At 39.6% G+C, this 23160-nt stretch overlaps 2 long non-coding RNA genes across 2 annotated transcripts; one reads left to right on the top strand and one right to left on the bottom strand.

Annotated features, from left to right (window-relative positions):
* Window positions 1–3291: 3291 nt before the first annotated feature.
* On the bottom strand, window positions 3292–14159 carry LOC126627113 (uncharacterized). The gene is made up of 3 exons (XR_007624906.1): window positions 14066–14159; window positions 12111–13896; window positions 3292–3423 (listed from the first exon to the last, which is right to left on the bottom strand). It is a non-coding gene; the product is annotated as an uncharacterized LOC126627113 (long non-coding RNA).
* Window positions 14160–15182: 1023 nt separating this feature from the next.
* On the top strand, window positions 15183–16098 carry LOC126627114 (uncharacterized). Its single transcript, XR_007624907.1, has 2 exons — window positions 15183–15554; window positions 15663–16098. It is a non-coding gene; the product is annotated as an uncharacterized LOC126627114 (long non-coding RNA).
* Window positions 16099–23160: the final 7062 nt, after the last annotated feature.

Raw genomic sequence — 23160 nt, 5'->3', positions numbered from 1 at the left:
GGCACAATTTTGAACGAGTTAAAATCTGATCAAAATCTATCGTCAAAGATTTTCAAAAAATAACGACACATGGCACGATGACATTGGATAAAAATCTTATCGAAATCCATCGTTAAATAATTGTTTGTTTTTATAAAATGACACGTGGCGCAACGAGAACGATTTAAAAAATCTTATCCGAAATTACAAATAATTTTATTTTGTATTATTTAAACAAACAAAAAAACTAATATTTTATTGCCTATTGCCTGGGGGGGGGGGAGGGCTCCAAGGGTGGAGATGCAAATGGCAATTACTGTTCATTAATGGCAGTTACTATTCATTTAAGGCAGTTACTGTTCAAAAGCGTGGATTCAATAGTGGATTGCCAGGGGGAAGGCTCCATGGCAAAATAGAGCGGTCAATTCCACTCAACGTCTTATCATCCCACTTGTATTTTTATGAAATTTTTAATTACAAATTTATTCATTTGTAAAATGACTAATAAAAACCTTAGTTACCTCATTTTACATTACTTTTTTTTTTTATAAAAAAAAAAAAGAAAAGTTTGTACGTGATAACTCTCACACTATGTTTAGGAAATTTGTCTCTCTTAAACCCTAACTCATCATTCCTATCTCCTTTCATTCAGAGAAAACAAAATCATTTTGAGAAAGCAAAACGAATGAACTTAGAAGATAACGTTTCTATGGAAGAACTAGATGATTATGTTTCCGTCAAAGAAGTAAAAGATAATTTATATGGGTCATCTTGATTTGCCGACATCGTACAATTGAAGCATAGTTTTGTGATTTTTTATTTGAATTTGCATTAGATTAGGGTGCAATTTGTTTTTGAATGAGAATTTCTGGAATTGAAGTATAGCTCTATCGACATCGTTCATTAGGTTAGGGTAAATTTGTTGCATACTGTTGTAGGCGTGGTTGATTTAGAATTGAAAACCTAAACAACGGTAAGACTGGTCGATTTTTCATTAGCCCGTACTTACCACAAGCACCACCTCTCTCTCCCTTTAAAGTTAGAATTGAAGCTGAATTAAGTTTCAATTGTTGCATACTACTGTCGTACAGTAAATTTGTTTTTTAATGAGTTTATGACAATACAAAAAGGCAAGACATTTTTTTTTATTTTACCCTGATTGCGACAGTGATGAACCAAGTGTTTCGAGTGGCTTGTTTTGACCAAGAGAACGTTTTTTGGGAAGGGTTTTCTTACGAGCCCCAGGAAAGGTTCCCAATGTTATAGAGGGCCTAACTGGTAAGAATGCCAAGCAAAAAAGACATCAGCCATTAATGAAGTGAAAAGATCATCATGTTCATACCAAGTGCAAATCGACTTTTAAAGACAAACATATTGCAGGACAAAGTAAACTGCTGAGAGAAGTTAAAACATGGGTTCGGACTTGAGTAAGCTTCTTCATTTTCAATCCCGACCAAACGTGTAATATTCTCTGTTTATATTCTTTTCTTAAGAGAAATGTGTCTTTAATTATATATAGGGTTATTTTAGGAATAATAATGGGTGAGAAAATAACATTTTAATTTTTGACAACTTTGTATAGTAGGTGTAAATATAACATGAGTGAGGAAATAAGACAATAGAGTTGGTCTAACAACTCTCAGAGCAAAATTGGATGAACAGTAACAAAGTTTTTCTCTTTTAGTACATAACTAGAAAGCTTGCCCGCGCGGTGCTGCGAGGGTTTAGAAATCGTATGAATCATGTAGATAGTTTTAGATATATATTTACATGTGAAAATATATTTAGACCCTAAGTCTTCAATTTCTTTGTCACAGTGAAGTCCCCAACGTCTTCAAAACACTGAATAAAAGGCCCAGAATTAGTCTTCGAGATAACTTAAAAATATGAGGATATTGGCAAATTAGCATAAACAATGCTATTATTTATCCAATCCAAGCCAAACTGAAATGGTGCAGAACTAACACTACAAAATTCGTCAAAGAAACTAAACAATGGGTGAATGTTTCTAAGATTTATATCTTATACAAAAATAATCTTCTGACACGGCAAAAAACACAAATTAGAGAGGAGAAAATATATAAAATTTGAGTAAAAGGTCACAAACACAGAAGTCATTTAATGGAGATTATTCGAACAGATTTTGTAAAGCAACCGCATGGATTATACATGCCAAAGATTAGATGATGGTAAGCGTCAAATGATATACTAACTGGAATCTTGAATTTCATGTGACTCAACCATATACAAAATACTACGACAAATATTATATAGGGATATTTTGGATGTGGTCCCTAATCCTTAACATTCTTTGATTAAAACCTTAATATTATTCAAAGTTTGATCAAGGTCTCTTAACTTTGTACACCTCATTATATTACTATTAATATTTATATTTTTATAGCTTTGACATTAATTATTTGATATTTTATGAGATTTATAATCCTATAAATTTAAAATCTCTCATTATAATACTATTAGAAACGGTTACAATAAAAAAATTCAAACATTTTGATTGAATAAATGGATAAAAAATATGTAAAAATAAGAAATAATAAATGGCAAAAGAATGTATCCATAGTGTTAAAAAAATTAGTACATTTTACAAAAAAATTGGTACATTTCACATATAACAAAGTGGTACATTAATAAAGAAGAATGAGTACATTAAAAATAAATTAGGGTACAAATAAAAGATTAAAATTTATGAATACAAATGAATTTTTAAAAATATAGGCGCTAAAAGAAATTAGTACATGGGTACAAAATAAAACTAAAAAGAAAATACAACAAATTTAAAAAAAATGTTGCAAATTAAAAGTGGGTACAAACTAAAAATATAAATATATGATACAAAGTTTACGCATAAAACATAAATATACCATATGTAATTTTTCTATTATTGATTAAATATACAATGTCACGTGACGGTATACACATGGGTACAAACACAAATAAAACTTAAAAAAAATATGGGCACAAAAAGAAACTAATATATGGGTACAAATGAAAAATGAAAAGAAAATTGGTACAAATTAAAAAATATTTGCAAATTAAAAATAGGTACAAACTAAAAATAAAATTATATGATAAAAAAATTTAACCATAAATATAAATATACTAATTGTAACATTTTTAACATTAAACGAATATATTTAAAAATAAAAACATTTTATTATTCAAATAATTAATGATGTTATTAATACCTAAAGACATTGATCAAAAATTGAAAATGAATAGGATTTTAATCAATGGAGTAACAAAACAAATGATGTGAACCTAATTTTCCCTATTATATATTTACCAAACACAAATACAAAAGGGCACGTAAAAGAGTCTTTGAATGTGATATGGTGTACCAAGTTACTAAAAATATACTCCGACATGGCCAGCTCAAAAGAAAGAGATTCCTCGACTCACAATGTGTTACAGAGAAACAATTTCCTGCATATTTCAATATATCCCTTTGTCAATATATCCATTATATCCATGAATTACACTAATTCATAACCATTGAATCGTCATTGTAAAGGACCAGTGAATATTTATTCTTTGTATCCTTATGAAAATGAATCCAGAACAAAATCGCGCTAAAGCTAGGGCGTCACCCGTAAGTGGCGCGCTGTGTGGCCCGAGCACAGTGATAAGTGAGCAAGGGTCGCTGTATCTCCATCGGCACCCGGATGCAGTGTTAAATGAGCAAGGGGGCCATAGAAACTTCTTTTCGAACGACTCCACTCAAAGTTGTTTGGGAGCATATGCTCCTATCAACTTTACCCGGGACACACAAAAAAAGTACTTTGATCTTATTAGACGGGGGAGGGTGAAGAAGCTAGGACAGAAGGGTAGAGTTCAAGAGAGCAAAATGCGTTTAGGAACGTGGAATATAGGAACCTTAACGGGAAAATCTATAGAAGTAGTGGAAGTTATGGTAAGGAGAAGGATAAATATTATGTGCCTACAAGAAACTAAGTGGGTTGGTAGTAAGGCAAAGGATCTAGAAAACTCAGGGTTTAAACTTTGGTATTCGGGCACAAATAGAACGAGAAACGGTGTTGGCATCATCGTGGACAAGACCTTGGTACAAGATGTTGTAGATGTCAAGAGGGTAGGAGATAGAATCATGGCAATCAAGATTGTAATAGGACAAGAACTTATCAATGTGATTAGTGCGTACGCACCTCAAGTAGGGTTGGATACGAGTTCGAAGGAGAAATTTTGGGACGATCTTGGAGACTTGGTGCAAGGAATTGCTCAGACGGAGAAGTTATTTATAGGAGGAGATTTAAATGGACACGTGGGCAGGGAGACAGGCAACTATGGAGGTTTTCATGGTGGCCATGGTTTTGGGGAGAGAAACAAGGATGGGGAAGCTATCTTGGATTTTGCAATGGCATATGATCTCTTCTTAGCCAACACCTTTTTTAAGAAGAGAGAAGAACATGTGATCACCTACAAGAGTGGGTCGTCAAAAACACAAATAGATTTTCTTCTAATGAGGAAAGGGGATCGTATAACTTGTAAGGATTGCAAAGTTATACCAGGAGAGAGCGTGGCTAATCAACATCGCTTGTTGGTGATGGATGTACATATCAAAAGAGTAAGACAAAAGAACAAGACTTGGAAGTGCCCAAGGACTAGATGGTGGAATCTAAAAGAAGAAAAACAAGCCATTTTCAAAGAGAAGGTAATCACCCAATGTGTGTGGGATAGAGAGGGGGAAGCTAGCCAAATGTGGGATTCCATGGCTAGTTGTATACGAAAAGTAGCAAAAGAGGTATTAGGAGAGTCCAAGGGCTTTGCCCCACACCAAAAGGAATCTTGGTGGTGGAATGAGGAGGTACAAACAAAGGTGAAGGCTAAGAAGGAATGTTGTAAAGCCTTATACAAGGAGAGGACCGATGAAAATGGTGAAAGGTATAGAAAAGCGAAGCAAGAGGCGAAGAAAGCTGTCAGAGAAGCTAAGTTAGCGGCTTACGACGATATGTATAAACGACTAGATACCAAAGAAGGAGAGTTGGATATCTATAAACTATCTAGAGCAAGGGAAAAGAAGACAAGGGACCTAAACCAAGTGAGGTGCATCAAGGATGAGGATGGAAAGGTTCTTGCTACAAAGAACGCGGTTAAAGACAGATGGAGAGGTTATTTTCATAATCTTTTCAATGAAGGACATGAAATGAGTGCTTCTTTAGGGGAGTTGAGTAACTCAGAAGAGTGTAGAAACTACTCTTTTTATCGTCAAATCCGGAAGGAAGAAGTGGTTGTAGCTTTGAAGAAGATGAAGCATAAAAAAGCAATAGGCCCAGACGATATACCAATCGAAGTGTGGAAACTTTTGGGAGAGACAGGTATAACATGGCTCACTGACCTTTTCAATAGGATTTTGAAAACGAAGAAGATGCCAAATGAGTGGCGAACGAGCACTTTAGTGCCTATCTACAAGAATAAGGGCGACGTACAAAATTGCATGAACTATAGGGGTATTAAGCTAATGAGTCATACAATGAAGCTCTGGGAGAGAGTCATTGAGCATAGATTGAGGCAAGAGACACGGGTTTCGGACAACCAATTTGGGTTCATGCCAGGGCGCTCAACCATGGAGGCAATCTATCTCTTACGAAGATTGATGGAAAGATATAGAGATGGGAAAAAGGATTTACACATGGTCTTTATAGATTTGGAAAAAGCGTATGATAGGGTCCCAAGAGACATTCTTTGGAGGATTTTAGAGAAGAAAGGAGTACGAGTAGCATATATCCAAGCTATAAAGGATATGTATGAAGGAGCAAAGACTGCCGTAAGAACTCATGAAGGACAAACCGAAAGCTTTCCCATATCTGTAGGATTACATCAAGGCTCATCCTTAAGTCCTTACCTTTTTGCGTTGGTAATGGATGAGTTAACAGGACATATTCAAGATGATATTCCTTGGTGTATGCTTTTCGCAGACGATATAGTGTTGATAGATGAAACTCAGGAAGGGGTAAATGCAAAGCTTAACCTTTGGAGAGAAGTGTTGGAATCTAAAGGTCTTCGCCTAAGCCGATCAAAGACAGAATATATGGAGTGCAAGTTCAGTGCAAATGGAGGCCAAAACGAGTTAGGGGTGAGGATCGGAGATCAAGAAATACCAAAGAGCGACCGTTTTCGTTACCTAGGATCTATCTTGCAAAAGAACGGAGAATTAGATGGAGATCTCAACCATAGAATACAAGCTGGATGGATGAAGTGGAAGAGTGCATCCGGCGTGTTGTGTGACCGCCGTATGCCACTGAAGCTCAAGGGAAAATTTTATAGGACGGCAATAAGGCCGGCGATGCTGTATGGCACAGAATGTTGGGCGGTGAAACATCAACACGTACACAAAATGAGTGTAGCGGAGATGAGGATGCTTCGTTGGATGTGTGGGCACACGAGAAAGGATAAGATTAGGAATGAGAATATCCGGGGTAAAGTAGGAGTAGCCGAAATTGAAGGAAAGATGAGAGAAAATCGGTTACGGTGGTTTGGACATGTGCAAAAAAGGCCTACTGACGCTCCGATTAGAAGATGCGACTATGGGACAGAGGTTCAGGGCCGAAGGGGTAGAGGAAGACCTAGGAAAACTTTGGAAGAGACTCTAAGAAAAGACTTAGAGTACTTGGATCTAACGAAGGACATGACACAGGATCGAGCACAATGGCGTTCTAAGATTCATATAGCCGATCCCACTCAGTGACTCGGATTTTCCAAGTCTCCAACCGAGAAGTTTTCCTCACTCGGGAAATTAAGGGAACACTACCCCAACCTACATGCTCCACTATAAAAGCTTCAAAATACAAGCTTCAACAAAAGAAAATTCAAAGAACTTAGCGAAGAAGGCTTTGGTGTATTTAACACAATACGTTGAAATGAAGGAAAGCTTATTTATTGATATCCCCAATAAGCTACAAATATGTACATATACATGAGTCAAAATAAACACACAAGAGGGAGCCTTCACAAAGGTTGCTTAGGAGAAGTCTCAGCAGTCGGTAGAGCCCCAGAAAGAGAAGGCACCGGAGGGGGATCATTTGGAGCCTCAGTACTGGACAGAACCCTAGAAGGAGGAGGCATCAGAGGTTGATCATTTGGAGCTTCATTACGCGGTACAGCCCCAGAAGACGAAGGCAATAAATGCCTTTGGAACAAACCCACAAATCTCTGATGATCAAGTAAAACCTGACCATCAGTTTCCTTCATCTGGTCAAGCTTCCTCTTCATGTTTGTAGCATAGTCATGTGCGAGCCGGTGCAACTGTTTATTCTCATGCTTGAGCCCTCTAATCTCCTGTTTGAGACTCATAACTTCAGCCGCCAATGATTCAACTTGGCGGGTTCTAGCAAATAGGCGTTGGGCCATATTAGACACAGAACCTGCACACTGAACACTGAGAGCCAGCGAATCCTTAACAGCTAACTCATCAGACCGTTTGGAAAGTAGTCTGTTATCTTTGGGAGTGAGAAGGTTCCTGGCCACCACCGCAGCGGTCATATCATTCTTCATCACGGAATCCCCAACGGTAAGAGGACCAGCAGGGGAGACGAATGATGGGCGCCATATGTTGTCTGGAGAAGGCGGGGCTGCCTCTTCAACAAGGTTCAAGTCAAAACGACGGTCGGAGGGGCCAGACATTTTCAAAGGTGTTGAAGAGAGAAGAGGTCGGACAAATCAAGATCTTAGAAGTGCAAGAATGAAGCTTCTACTGGTGGAGATTCAAGTGTGATTTGAAACTTAATGCCAGCCCCTATAAAAATCTGCACTCGACGGAGCTTCAGAAATCGAAGAGGCGCCTGCTCAGAAATCGAAGAGGCGTTTGCTTTCTCAAAAGCTGGGCTGCTTAGAGATCACGAGGGTTGATCTCAGAAATCGAAGAGGCGTTTGCTTTCTCAAAAGTTGGGCTGCTCAAAGACCACGAAGGCCGATCTCAGAAATCGAAGATGCGCTCGCTTTCTCAAAAGCTGGGCTCCCTAGAGACCACGAGGGCCGCTCTCAGAAATCGAAGAGGCACCTACTTTTCCAGCCTTGTCAGCACCTGTCACACGCACACTTAGCTTTGCGGAAATTATGGGCATTCTGTCAAAGACTTCTGGGGAAGTAGAAAACACATGAATCTTACTGTTCAATCACCCACTTCCCACACGCAACAATAGCTCATGGGTACCACAGATAACTTTGCCAAAGTTCTCTGCCAAAGTTGATCACGTGAAGCTTGCAGCTCCCACTACATCGCTCTGACCAAGAAGGGTAAAAGAATAGCAAAGAAACAACACTAACAAAGTTTAGACCCATAAATTTTGAAGGTCTAGCTACCATATTATTACCCACAAGGGTAAAGGAACAGTACCACTGCTGGATAATTGGAAAGTCCATGTGTGTCAACCTCTGTGCTTCGTGGCAAGGTAGACTAGCAAACATGCCCAACCTTTACTCACATTCGAGAAAACACTCCCAATAAGATTGCTTGCTCCAAAAATCGAAGAGGCACCGTCCTCCGAATCTCGAGAGCCAGACTCCCAACATGACTACTTTCTTAAAAATCGAAGAGAGGGTAAAGGAACAGTACCATTGCTGGATAATTGGAAAGTCCCTGTGTGTCAACCTCTGTGCTTCGTGGCAAGGTAGACTAGCAAACATGCCCAACCTTTACTCACATTCGAGAAAACACTCCCAACAAGATTGCTTGCTCCAAAATCGAAGAGGCACGCCAGACCCACATGATTGCTTTCTCAAAAATCGATGAGGCATCGTTCTCTGAATCAATCGAAGAGGCGCTCGCTTTCTCAAAAGCTGGGTTGCTCAGAGACCACGAGGGCTGATCTCAGAAATCGAAGAGGCACCTACTTTTCTAGCCTTGTCAGCACCTGTCACACGCACACTCAGCTTTGCAGAAATTATGGGCATTCTGTCGAAGACTTCTGGTGAAGTAGAAAGCACATGAATCTTACTGTTCAATCACCCACTTCCCACACGCAACAATAGCTCATGGGTACCACAGATAACTTTGCCAAAGTTCTCTGCCAAAGTTGAGCACGTGAAGCTTGCAGCTCCCACTACATCGCTCTGACCAAGAAAGGTAAAAGAATAGCAAAGAAACAGCACTAACAAAAGTTTAGACACATAAATTTTGAAGGTCTAGCTACCATATTATTACCCACAAGGGTAAAGGAACAGTACCACTGCTGGATAATTGGAAAGTCCCTGTGTGTCAACCTCTGTGCTTCGTGGCAAGGTAGACTAGCAAACATGCCCAACCTTTACTCACATTCGAGAAAACACTCCCAACAAGATTGCTTGCTCCAAAATCGAAGAGGCACCGTCCTCCGAATCTCGAGAGCCAGACTCCCAACATGACTACTTTCTCAAAATCGAAGAGAGGGTAAAGGAACAGTACCATTGCTGGATAATTGGAAAGTCCCTGTGTGTCAACCTTTGTGCTTCGTGGCAAGGTAGACTAGCAAACATGCCCAACCTTTACTCACATTCGAGACAACACTCCCAACAAGATTGCTTGCTCCAAAATCGAAGAGGCACCGCCCTCCGAATCTCGAGAGCCAGACTCCCAACATGATTACTTCCTCAAAAATCGAAGAGACACTGCTCTCCGAATCTCGAGAGTCAGACCCCCAACATGATTGCTTTCTCAAAAATCGAAGAGGCATCGTTCTCCGAATCTCGAGAGCCAGATACCACAGACCACCTTTTCAAAGTGCTCTGACAGAGTTAAAACATGTGAAACTGGCAGCTCCCACTACCGTGCTATGACCAAGCAGGGTAAAGGAATAGCATTACTACTTGTTGTTAGGGAGACTCCTATATATGTCGACCTCCATCCCCAACGGACAGGCAGACCTGCAAAAATGCTCAACCCTTCATCATATCTAAGAGGGCACTCCCAACGAAGCCTTTCAAAATATTTAGCTTTCTTTCCCCCCGATAATACCTCTGCAAACAAGCTATACTAGAGCAAGAATATCTCATATCATCAGGGTTAAAAGCAAGAGTATCCCATATCATGTTTTTTCCCTGTCTTTTCTTTTGGCCTTGTTTTTACCTGCAAGACAAGGAGAAAGAGAGCAATCAGTCAGCACTTGGAATCAAGCTTCCAGCCAGGAACTGACTGCCTGGAACCCCTTACCTGATTACTTACCTGGCATTGCTCTCGAGTACTCATCTTCAACATCTTATGTTTCCAGGGAAGATTCCGCATCTGCTTGAGGAACAGATAGGGCAAGTGCGAAGGATACAAGGAAGCATGTGGAGACAAGCGTAACAGCACACGTGCCGATACATCCATTACTCTGTCAAAAGCAAAAGTATCCCATATCAGCAGGGTGGAACGTACTCTAGATTTGATGGACTTGTTTTGACCCTCAAATTCTTCAGTCGGCCTTAATACTCTGGAGGAAACCAGAAAACCCTCCAGCTCAGTTCAAGAATAAGCCTGTGGAAAGTTACTTCTTCAAAAGCAAAAGTATCTCATATCATCTCTTCTCATTTTTCTTCTCTTTATCCTTCATGCTGCTGCAAGATGGGGAGAAGGTGAACAATCAGTCGGAGCTCTGATTGCTTACCTTGTCTCTCACCTCTTTCAGCAGACCCCCTAACTCGGCGACTTGGGGGACTCCTACTACATGGTTTGTATCGCGCTTGACCAAGCCTGAAACTACAAGTAAGCTTCAAGTGAAATTGATACATTACCTTGTGCATCTCCACCAGTTAAAGATACCACCCCTGGATTGAGGAAGAGTACTTCCAGAGAAGATGCCACATCTACCTATGAGACAGATAAGGCAAGTCAAGACGACACCACACTCCGATACTTAGAAGTTTCGTGATTACGAGATCATTCTCCCACAATATTTCCTAATGTCATTTGTACTAAATCTTTCACTTGTACTCACTAAAGGAGAGCTTGAACCTATGTACTTGTGTAAACCCTTCACAATTAATGAGAACTCTTCTATTCCGTGGACGTAGCCAATCTGGGTGAACCACGTACATCTTGTGTTTGCTTTCCTATCTCTATCCATTTATATACTTATCCACACTAATGACCGGAGCAATCTAGCGAAGATCACAAAAAGCGACCGTTTTCGCTACCTAGGATCTATCTTGCAAGAGAACGGAGAATTAGATGGAGATCTCAACCATAGAATACGAGCTGGATGGAAAGAGTGCATCCGGCGTGTTGTGTGACCGTCGTAGGCCACTGAAGCTCAAGGGAAAATTTTATAGGACGACAATAAGGCCATCGATGTTGTATGGCACAAAATGTTGGGTGGTGAAGCATCAACACGTACACAAAATGGGTGTAGCGGAGATGAGGATGCTTCGTGGGAGGTGTGGGCACACGAGAAAGGATAAGATTGGGAATGAGGATATCCGAGGTAAAGTAGGAGTAGCCGAAATTGTAGGAAAGATGAGAGAAAATCGGCTCCGGTGATTTGGACATGTGCAAAGAAGGCCGACTGACGCTCCGGTTCGAAGATGTGACTACGGGACAGAGGTCCAGGGCCGAAGGGGTAGAGGAAGACCTAGGAAAACTTTGGAAGAGACTCTAAGAAAAGACTTAGAGTACTTGGATCTAACGGAGGACATGACACAAAACCGAGCGCAATGGCGTTCTAGGATTCATATAGCCGACCCCACTTAGTGGGAAAATGCTTTGTTGTTGTTGTTGTTGTTGATGTGTGTAGATGTAGAGACTAATCCAAAACTAAACATGTTCGAAATATTTGAGCTTTACCTGATTACCAACGAAACAAAGGGCTCAAAAATAGATGGATGGCTGCTACCTCTTTCTCTGAGCTCTAAGTTGGCAATTAAAGAAAATACTATAAATTTTGAGACATGCAATTCAAATTGTAAACAAAAGGCTAAACTTTCAGACATGCAATCCGAAATTAAGCTTTACCATTAATATTGAAAAATTATAGTTGTGAACTAATAAACTATAATACATAAAAATAACATGTTGAAGACCCATAACTATTTATTTGACCCAGAAAAAAAATTGTGCACGGAAAATTCCCTAAAATAATATTACAGGCAAAATTAATTGATGTGAAAATAACCTAAAAACTGAGAATTGGGTTTGGAGATATTACCAATGAAACAGAGGAGTAGTGGACATACTTCTATGCTCCTCTTCCACTTTCTCTAATTGAAGTTGAGATCTCAAGCGAAGGGTTAAAGTTAAAAAAAAGTATAAAAAATGAACAACTTTGCAAAAGAATACAATAATTTATGATGAAAATCTATATTACCAATCGAAATTATATAGGGGAAAGAAACCGTACCAAATTTGAGGCACAAATGATCAAACTCTAAAGCCCTTCATTTTTAAGTTTTTTTTTTTTCAACAACCAAATAAACTTTAAAAAGAAACTGGAGAATCCAGAGGAAGCATTAAAGAAAGTCAACATTGTAGGGCATCAATGTCTGCCGTAATAAAAAAGAACAGGTGTTTCCTAGCTATATTTTAGGGTAATCTAAAAATGTCTCCATCCTTGATATGAACAATATATAGTAATAGCTTGTCATTAGTTTAACAATCTATAGGTTTTACCAAACAATTAAAATCAGAACCTACGTGGAAACTGCTGAAAATTGTGTAAACCACCACTTCGTTAAATGTCATTAAACTGAATGGATATACTATTATGCCTTTAACAAATATAAAACACTGCACTTGTGAATTTCGAGCAAAAATATAAAACAAATTTGAAAATAAGATTCCATGTAGAAAATTTATCATTTGAAAAAATGGAATAACATTAGTATTGTTTGGGGAATTTGGAAGAGAAAAAATGGAAAGGTATGAGTCTAGCCTGCTGTTGGTACCCTTAAAGGAAAAACAATTAATTCGATAACCATTACGTTGAAAAGGAAGAAATTGTAATGAAATTGGGCTCTCAGCTCTTAGTCACTAAATAGTACTATTTTGTCCTCCGGGGGCTCCACCAAGAGGTTCTTTCTCAAAAAAGTCCGCTCCACCTCACCTGAATGCAAACTACCTCCTTATCCAGATTAACCATTATGTTGAAAAAGAAGAAATTATATTGAAATCCTAAATCCAAGCCATTAGAAAAATGTAATTCTTACCAGATTAACAAAGTTAACAACAAATCAAACCAAACTAAAAGCCTAAACCAAAACGGTAAAATAAATTAAATGCCAATGAAAGAGTAAAACATGTATGGGCAAGGCAGAGGTTTACAAACTCTGTTTGTTCCTTCAAACAGGCATAAAAGGGTCTCGAGTTTTTGCCAATTACCCCACAATTGCAGATAATTATAACCATATTCTATTCTAATTCTAAAAAGTAGGTGTCAATCAAATCAAGTGAGCAAAACCAAAGGAAAAAAATGTTAAAGAAAGAGAAACATAAATTGCTCATCATGGATTTTGGAAAATAAATAAATAAATAAAAAAAAGTTAGAAATATAGAATGAAGAGGTCACCTATTATTTTGCATATGTATCTTTGCAACTCATACACATAGATTTGATAATGTTTGCTTGTTTGTGATCCGCATAAAGACATTTTACCAAGAGTTATTAGCTTTTTCCAACCTTTCAAACAAAATTATATTGTCTCACTGATATGAAATTAAATTGAAAGTAGAGCGCAAATAAAGTTTGAGGGGTTTAACAATATTTTCTCATCCATTTAAGGGGGTTTAACAATATGAAATTACATCAAACTTCAATCAAGTTGCATAATTAATCCATATAATCAACATGGATTCCGCAGGAAGCTAAGGGAGAAATATCAATTCAGGCTATATCTATCAAACATATCAAAGAAAAATCTATGTCACTTCTTACAGGGTTGACTATTACTGTTGCCGACCAGTTGCGACAGAAGTGATTGCTACAAATTAAAGAGTATCTGCAAGACAGAAAAGAAAAAACAAAGGCAATAAGAAGCAAAAGTTAAATTATGAAAGAGAGAAAGAAATTGACTGATGAGCATTGAGTTTGTATGGAATTTCTTTCTAAATACTTTGCATGTAGAAGTTGTGAATCTTAATTAGGTTTCATGTCTTAGTCTTACATACTGTGTAATTTTTGCAGGACCCTGATAGTTGCTAATGCTGGGGATTGTCGAGCTGTGCTTGGTAATGGGTAGAGCAGCAGAGATGTCAAAAGACCACAAACCAAATTGTAAATATGAAAGACTAAGAATTGAGAATCTTGGCAGTGTCATATATGACGGCTATCTCAATGGTTAATTAATCAAACACAAACTTCAAAACTCAAAACCTTAGGCACCCAGAATAAATATACCTGTATAGTCTAAAGAGAAGCCAACTTACAAAGAAATTCTGGGTTTTGCATCATCCCCCTTAATTAAGAATTGGAATCGAGCATGTTGCGTTACTAGGGGTTGGAACCTAGAATTTGCAGTCAAATAATGTTAAGAAAGAATAAATTTCATCCTCAAACTTATCAACAGAGAAATTAAAACCAAATTCAAGGCTTGAAAATAAAATATAAAAAAAAATTCAAAACAAATAAAGATTCTAAAATTTCTTAAGAACTATTAAGTAAAGGATCAAAAAATCATGCGGTGAAACAAATTTGAGAAAATAAAGGGAACCAAATTTAACCTGAGTATTGCTTACCCACAGACCCAAACCAAATCCCCAAATATTATTCAACACAAAACCATAGAAATCACCAGAATTGAAAACCAGTGCCACTGGGATCACCCACACGGCGACGAACTTCGATCATTGTCACCGATCTTCATCTGCTACCAAAGCCAAAACCCTTTTACATACGGGACCTGAGAACGAAAACCCACTAAGAAAATCTCAGGGATAGGCGATAATTTCCGAGAAAAATTCAAAATTTTCGGCAAAGATGGTGTTTGGTTTCAGGGTGAGATTAGTGTAGGAAGCAAATGGAAAAGTGTACTGGAAAATTACCCAAAGGAATAGAAGAGGGGAACATGAAAGATCATGGTTCTTTCAGTAGGGAAGGAGAGTCAGAGCCTTAGAAGAAGAGTGAGATGAGAGGAGAGAAGACTGCGGAGTGAGAGAGATAGAAGTGGAAACAGAAGGAAATGTCGAGAAGAATTGGAAGCAAAGCCTTCGACGATGATCTACACATGGCTAGCCTAAAAGGGAAACGGTGTGCAATGCCACTCGATGCACGAAGAGAACAGGCGATGGCAGACGTGTGGACACAAAGGGCACAACTGTCCTTTTATTGTAGAGAAGCTGGTAGAAAACATTGAGAAATAATTTTTTTGAAGGGCATTTTCGTCATTTTATTGTTATGAAACAGTACCACCCAAGTTTGGATTTTAATATATATATAAATTTAATTTAATTTAATTTCCCATTTCTAAAACTTAGAGCTGCTTCTCTCTAGCCTCGAGCCTAGAGCCATGAGGGCTCTCTCCATCTTGCTCTCAAACCTTAGCCCATCTGAGCTTCATTTCTATACCATCATCAACACAGCAAAGAGGATCATGGAGTGCATCATGCCTGCAAACGGAAAAGCAGGGCCCTTATTTCCGTCCTATCCAAGAGCTTAAAGGTATAAAGAAAGAACTCTCCCCCAAACTTCTTTGTTTCAATTTTGATTTGTGCATTTCAAGAAAATAAACCAAAACTAACACATGCATGTGGTCATTCTTTGTGCAAGGAACTTTGAGCTAACGTCAGTACCATGGAAGAGACAACGGAATTGCTACAAAATCTCAAATCCGGCGATGCACTGGAAAACAAAACAAGAAATGCTCGATCCAAAGCCAAAGGTATAAATTTTGACTCCCTCTTTTTTTATCTGTTGATGCATGTGTGAGATCGGTGAATTTCTATATGCTTATGTATTGCTTTCTCATGTGCTCATGTACCATTTGATGAATGTCTGAGAAACTTCTGTGCCTGATACTAAATTTGGTCTCTGTTAGAGTAGTACGTCTTTCGTGCTACTTGGATCGCACCCCAAACTTGTATTGTAGCATATATTTGTTTTATGAAATGTGAGAGCGAATGAGATGAGTGGGTCCAAGTAGGTACAGAGTCTTCTTTGCCAACCCACTGTAACGTTTCTGAAACTCAAACTCCAATTAGATTTCCTTTTAAATTTATGCACTTTAATGTTGATATTGAATGCAAAGTTGCGATGAATGGATAGTTAAATGCATATTACTGAGATGAATGGACAAATGTATGAATCCATGAGTAGTTGAGATTAGCACGAATCACAAATAAAAAACATAATTAGATAAGTAAAGAAAAATAACAAGAATTAACAATTGCATCACTTGTTCTTGTAGAGTCAACCAATCTTTAATAGCATCATAGGGCAATATTAGGTAATCAGTGACTTGAGGTTTATTGACCGAGTTTTTAACTATTGTGGTTGAATCCTTAATGTCTTCCCTTCTATGTGAATGAATCTTTGTGATCAAATAGGGTCTCCTCCATCAATGCTTGTGTTTCCCTTTAACTGACTACGATCATGTATTTAATACCCATAATTTTTGCACTGGCTGAATTTCGTGATGGAGAATTTAGCTGCCATTATGCTTGTTCTTCATACCCATGTAGAACTTATGATGTTCATAGGACTCATCTTGAATTTCTTCAAGTTTGATTGGTTGTGCATGTGCATTGTCTGTTACAACAGCAAAAATTATTTTATCTTTAGCTATTTGCCCTGTATCGAAATCTGGTATATTTGTCAAGTGTTGTTCATATGTTGGATCATATTTTGAATTTGTATGAATAACCCCTTTGAACATGTCAATTTCAATGCCTTCATGCAGCTTTGTTGGTTGCTTGGCAGCCTCGAGATATTGTATGTGTGGCATATAGATCTGGGTAGGAATGGGTTCTGGGGAAATATTAGGATCAGTAATTTCCACCATTGGGTTAGAGTCATCACTTGGTGATTCTTCAATTCTAGCGTCTTCCTGCATATAGTCATAACTCACTGCACATTGGGGTGTTTGAATTACACACCATTCCTCTAAATCTTATGGCACATTAGGCTGCTCAAAAGGTTGTTGAGTACCTGCCCATCTAAAACTATAATGCTTTTTCAAATTTAGAGCGTAGTAATCAAAAGTGGGATCGTCCCAACGCCTTTGTGAGTCGTTCCTCGTATTAATATGCTCATTCACATAGTTAGGAAAATATTTCCTTTTAGGGCATTGCAAAATTTCATGGGTATTTGAACAGCAAATAGCACAAATTGTTGCTTTAAATCCATAGTGTTTGTACCATACTTGACTAATCCCGAAACTACTGAGCACCGATCAACGTTATACAGTCAAGGACCCAAAAGAGTTTCCATCCAACCAGGAGGCCAATCATAGCGTGACACGTGTCGATATCAGAAGCCAATCATAGTACGACACATGTCAACATCAGAAGTCAATCACAACACGATACGTGTCAATGTCAAAACAAACCTAGAAACTCTCTTCTATAAAAGGAAATCATTCTCCCACAATATTTACTAATGTCATTTGTACTAAATTATTCACTTGTACTCACTAAAGGAGAACTTGAACCTATGTACTTGTGTAAACCCTTCACAATTATTGAGAACTTCTCTACTTCGTGGACGTAGCCAATCTGGGTGAACCACGTACATCTTGTGTTTGCTTCCCTGTCTCTATCCATTTACATACTTATCCACACTAGTGACTAGAGCAATCTAGCGAAGTTCACAAACTTAACATTTTCCGTTGTACTAAAATCCTCACTGATTATGTGCATCAACATTTGGCGCCGTCTGTGGGAACGACACTTATTCCCATTCTCTTCAGCTTTGTTAAGCTGGTTTCCACCATTCGTACACTCTCTTTTGACCAGGCATCCATCTCCAACATGGGGGGCGAAGGAAGCCACAACACGTAGAATGACACCCCTCTTGCACTTGGTGCGAGGCAACGAAAGAATGAAGGAAAGAAGGTTGCTCTTCAAGCTAAAGTCGATGAGCTAGAAGCTCAAAACAACAAGATAGCAATAAAGAATGAGGTCCTCCAGGAGTAGTATAAGAAGCTCTTTGAGATGCTTCACGAAATTAGGCGTATTTAAACATGCGAGCTCGTTACCCTTGTGGACATCAACCATTATCTGGGTGCCCCCTAACACAGAGGGTCACCTTCCTTAGACATGGGTAACCCTGATGAGGAGCGAGCTAATCATCAAAACATTGATCAACATGAGACTTCTCTCAACCCAGCTGCTTCGACCAGAAGCAGGAGAAGTGGAGGAAGACACTTCCTTACAGAAGGAGTGGAAAGATCAAAAGTCGTCTTTCGCGACTGTCGAGATTTCCTAAAGCAGCGTCGAAACAATCCCATTTATGTAAGCTTGAAGATCAATAACCCAAGGGTTTCTGAAAAACTCTGTCCCCTCCCATGTCCCAGGCCGGCTACCAATTTGGGGAAGGCACAACAAGTCCTAGAGAAACACGAAGGTATAGGGGACTCAAAGATGTTCCGATAGACATACCTTGAAAGTCAATACGGCGAGTCCAGGGAAAAACTCACATGCTCTTGATCAAACCTTCATACTTCTAAGAGGATATGGAGATTATGAAAGAAAGCTCTAGTGGTACATGACTTCACTCAGGACCCTCTTATCCTATTGTTTTTTAAGAAAGTAAACAAGTTAAAGGCCGAACGACAAGCTGAGATACCTGATTGGAACCAACCTAGGCCTGGCCCTCTTACAAGGAGGATCCTCGACACCCGCTCTAAGCAAAGACAAAGCAAAAGCTTGGCTTGCAACTCTATACTGGAAAGGACGACCCGATTGAACACCTTAACCTTTTTTAGTCCACCATGGTATACCGGATTCACACCGACGAAGAGCAATGTCTTCTCTTCCCCTTCACCCTCTATGGTGGAGCTCTAAACTGGTATTGTCGTCTTCCACCTGAGACGGTAGACTCATTTGAGAAATTGAGGAAACTGTTTGTTTCTCAACACATTTTCCAGACCGATTGTTTGTACTCTGCGGATGACTTGTACACTATTTGTCAGAAGCCAGACAAGCCATTACATATGTATGCTAGCTGCTTCAGCCATGAGTATTCCCGTTGTTCCAAGGTAGATGACAAAACTGCCCTCAAAGCCTTCACGGCAGGCTTACGAGACTGTTTCTTTAAGTATATGATTAATGCCAACAATTGGAAGACTTACTCTGAGGTGATGGCCCATGCTTATAACCATGCTTCTGTCGAGGCAATGACTTACCAAGGGAAACACCCCACAATCACCCTTTATCAACAAGTAGGGAGTGGAAGCCAGATCCAACCAAATGAGAAGACCTCAACATTCCAAACAGCAGCGGTGCCTCTCCCTGCCTTACTTAATTCTTTGTCAAGTCAATAGACATATCAATCTCAGGGCAAAAGGAAAAATTGCCATTCTCACCAGTCTCATTTTAGTAAAAGGAGTAAGGGACACTATCACGATAACCAAGGGTATCGCCACGATAATGCTCACCCCCAGGCAGTCAACATAATGGGCCAAACACGTGTCAGGACATGCCCTACCCCGAGGTATGAGACATACACACCTTTAAACGCCACATGCGTGGCCATTTACCCCAGCATAACACACCTGATACCGAAGCCAATGCTGAGGAAGTCGGGTTACAAGCCAACGAAGAACACGGGCATGTTTTATTGCTACCACGAGTATAACGGCCATGATGGCAAGAAGTGTATCACGTGATCATATTGAAGCTTTGGCGCGTGAAGGAAAAATTGATCAATTCCTCTTTCACCCTCTAAGGGGTAACCGTAACCAACGCCAGGAGAATGTGATATATTCCATAAGTGGTGGCACACCCATATCTAAATCTTCCAATAGGGCCATGAAAAATAATGAACGAGCTTTAAGGTCTGGCCACCAAGTGTTTCACGTGGAAGACATCAGGGGAGGCAAGTATCAAAAGCCTAACTGGGATCCAATATGTTTCTACCTTGAGGAAGAAAGAGGTATCATCTACCCTTACAACGACTCACTGATCGTGGAAGCTCACATAGCCAACTTTGAAGTACGACGAATCCTGGTAGACACTGGGACTTCGATCAATATCATGTTTGCTGAAGTTTTCAAAACACTTAATGTAGCTGAACACTTGCTCGATAACTCGATTTCTCCTTTAATAAGCTTCTTCGGTGATATCGTGCAACCTTTGGGGAGCATACGCTTACCTTTCACCATTAGTACAGGCCCTTACACAGCGGCATACAATGTCATCTTGGGATGCACATGCATCAATGATCTCAAGGTCATGGTATCCACACATATGTTGTTGATGAAATTGCCAACCCCCTATGGCAATGGTTACATCATAAGAGATTAACTTAGTGCACGATCATGTTACAACACTTTGGTCAAGCAACAACACCTATCTATGCCCAAGGAAACCTTTTTTTATACATGACCAAGTCATAAAGACTAGCCTAGACGAAGCCAACTTGGATCTTCACGGTGGCAACAGTCAACCCGACGATCCTCGAGATGACTCTTTCACCCAGCAAGCATAACCCGCTGAAGAGTTGGAGAAGGTCTCTATCTCAAAAGATTATCTGGATTGCATTGTGAAGACTGGCATCACCTTATCACCACCCATTCGGTTGGCATTGATATCTTTTTTGCAAGAGAATACTGAGGTTTTTGCCTAGTCATACGAGGACATGCAAAGCATCTTTCCTGATATCATCTGTCATCACTTAAGTATTGACCCTAAGACCAAGCCAATGAGACAGAAGCGAAGATTTTATGATGCTAAACGGTACGAGGCAATGAAGGCAAAAGTTTAAAAACTCAAAGGCATAGGCTTCGTCCGCGAAGTCAATTATCCAACTTGGGTAGCACATGTTGTCCTTGTTAAGAAGAATCTAACCAAGGAAAGTCTCTTGCTCCAAAAGGTCTTGTGGAGAATGTGTGTCGATTACACCGACCTAAACAAAAGATGCCCGAAGGATAGCTTTCTTCTTCCTCTAATAGACAGGCTTATAGACTCTATGGCAGGGTGTAAACTCCTGAGCTTCATGGATGTTTACTTAGGATACAACCAAATCCTCATGAACCCTCGGACGAAGAACACACAGCCTTCACTACTGACAAGGGACTATATTGCTATAAAGTCATACCCTTTGGCCTAAAGAATGCAGGAGCGACTTATCAGAGACTGGTCAATTCAATGTTCGCCGAACAGATTGGGAAGAGCATGGAAGTTTACGTTGATGATATGCTAGTCAAAAGCAAACATGCTGACCAACACATCACCAACCTATCTGAAACTTTCACCATTCTGAAGAGGTATTGAATGAGGTTGAACCCCAACAAATGTGCCTTCGGCGTAGGCTCTGGCAAATTCTTAGGCTTCATGATAAGCCAACGAGGCATTGAGGCTAATCCCGAGAAGATCAAAGCAATCATCGACATGAAGGAACCGGTAACTCCAAAAGACATCCAGAGCCTTACTGGCAAAGTAGCAGCCTTAACTAGGTTCATCTCTAAAGCCATAGACAGATGTGCTCCATTCTTCAAATCACTTAAGGGAAGTAAGAAGTACATTACATGGACTGATGAATGTGTTGAGGCATTCAAGAACCTTAAAAACTACATGAGTAAAGCCCTTCTGCTCTCCAAACCTGAGGTTGGTGACATTTTCATTATCTATCTGTCGGTATCGGCTTCAGTAGTAAGTTCCATTCTCATTCGAAATGATGGTAATGTCGAACGGCCTATCTACTACGCTAGCAAGGCCTTATAAGATGCAGAGACACAATACTCTAACATTGAGAAATTGGCTCTAGCATTGGTTATGTCTGCTCGAAAACTTCGCCTTTACTTCCAAGCACACTTGATCATCGTGTTTACCAATCATTCTCTTCGACAGATACTCTAAAGTCCTGACACTTCCGGGCAAATGATTAAATGGGCGATAACATTGGGTGAGTTTGACATCTCCTACCAACCAAAACCAACTGAGAAGGGCCAAGCAGTGGCAGACTTCATCGCTGACTTCACATATCCTATTGACATAGTTTCTACGCCTAAAGAAATGGTTTCATTACCTTCGGAAGCTTAGAAAATAGAACCAACAGCCCCAACATGGAGTCTATATGTTGATGGCTCGTCTAACCAACAGGGTTGTGGAGCAGGACTAGTACTTACGACCCTTGACAAAGTGGCGATGGAGTATTGTTTCAAATTCAAGGCGTCGAACAATGAGGCCGAATATGAAGCCCTCCTAGTAGGCTTACATTTGACCAAACATCTTGGGGTTAAACGAATTGATATCTTCAGTGACTCCCAATTAGTGGTTAACCAGGTCACCAACAACTTTGACGCTAAGGACAGCTCAATGGCAGCATATCTAGCACAAACACAATTGTTGCTTAAGCACTTCCACTACCAAATCATCCAAATTCCTCGAGCGGCAAACAATCATGCAGATGCTTTGACTCGCCTTGCCTTAGGGGTAGAAGACAAGATTGGGAGAAAAATTCAGGTCGAATTGTTGGCAGCACCAAGTATCATGGATGCGGAAGTGTGCAACTTACAACAGGGGGATAATTGGATTACCCCGATTTATAGATTCTTTGCTTATGACACATTTCCAAATGACAAAGTCCAAGCTAAGCAGATTTGATACAAGGTTACCTGTTACTTGATCATTAATGACCAACTCTACAAACGAGGTTTTCACCTACCATACCTTAGATGCCTTACGCTTGCAGAGGTGAAAACTATCATTCGGGAAATACATGAAGGAGTCTGCGGAGATCATGCTGGATCTCGATCCCTATCATATAAGGCTTTTCACCAATGATATTACTGGCTAACACTCCACCAAGATGCCATCAGAATATCCCGCTCATGTGATAAGTGTCAACGCTACGCAATTATTCCTCACTTCTTTCCCGAACCGCTCTCTCCTATGATCAGCCCTTGGCTTTTTGCCCAATGGGGACTTGATTTGATCGGCCCAATGCCTGCAGGAAATGACAAGGTTCGTTATGCAATCGTTGCAGTTGACTACTTCACAAAGTGGGCTGGAGTAGAACCCTTGGCAACCATTACTGAGGCAAAAATAGAAGACTTTGTATGGAAGAACATCCTTTACAGATTCGGCATTCCCAATGCGATAGTCAT

The sequence above is a fragment of the Malus sylvestris genome, chromosome 6 (assembly GCF_916048215.2).
Source record: "Malus sylvestris chromosome 6, drMalSylv7.2, whole genome shotgun sequence".
NCBI classification, from domain to species: domain Eukaryota; kingdom Viridiplantae; phylum Streptophyta; class Magnoliopsida; order Rosales; family Rosaceae; genus Malus; species Malus sylvestris.
The sequence above is the reverse complement of the archived record's forward strand: the minus strand, read 5'-3'. Positions and strand labels throughout refer to the sequence as shown.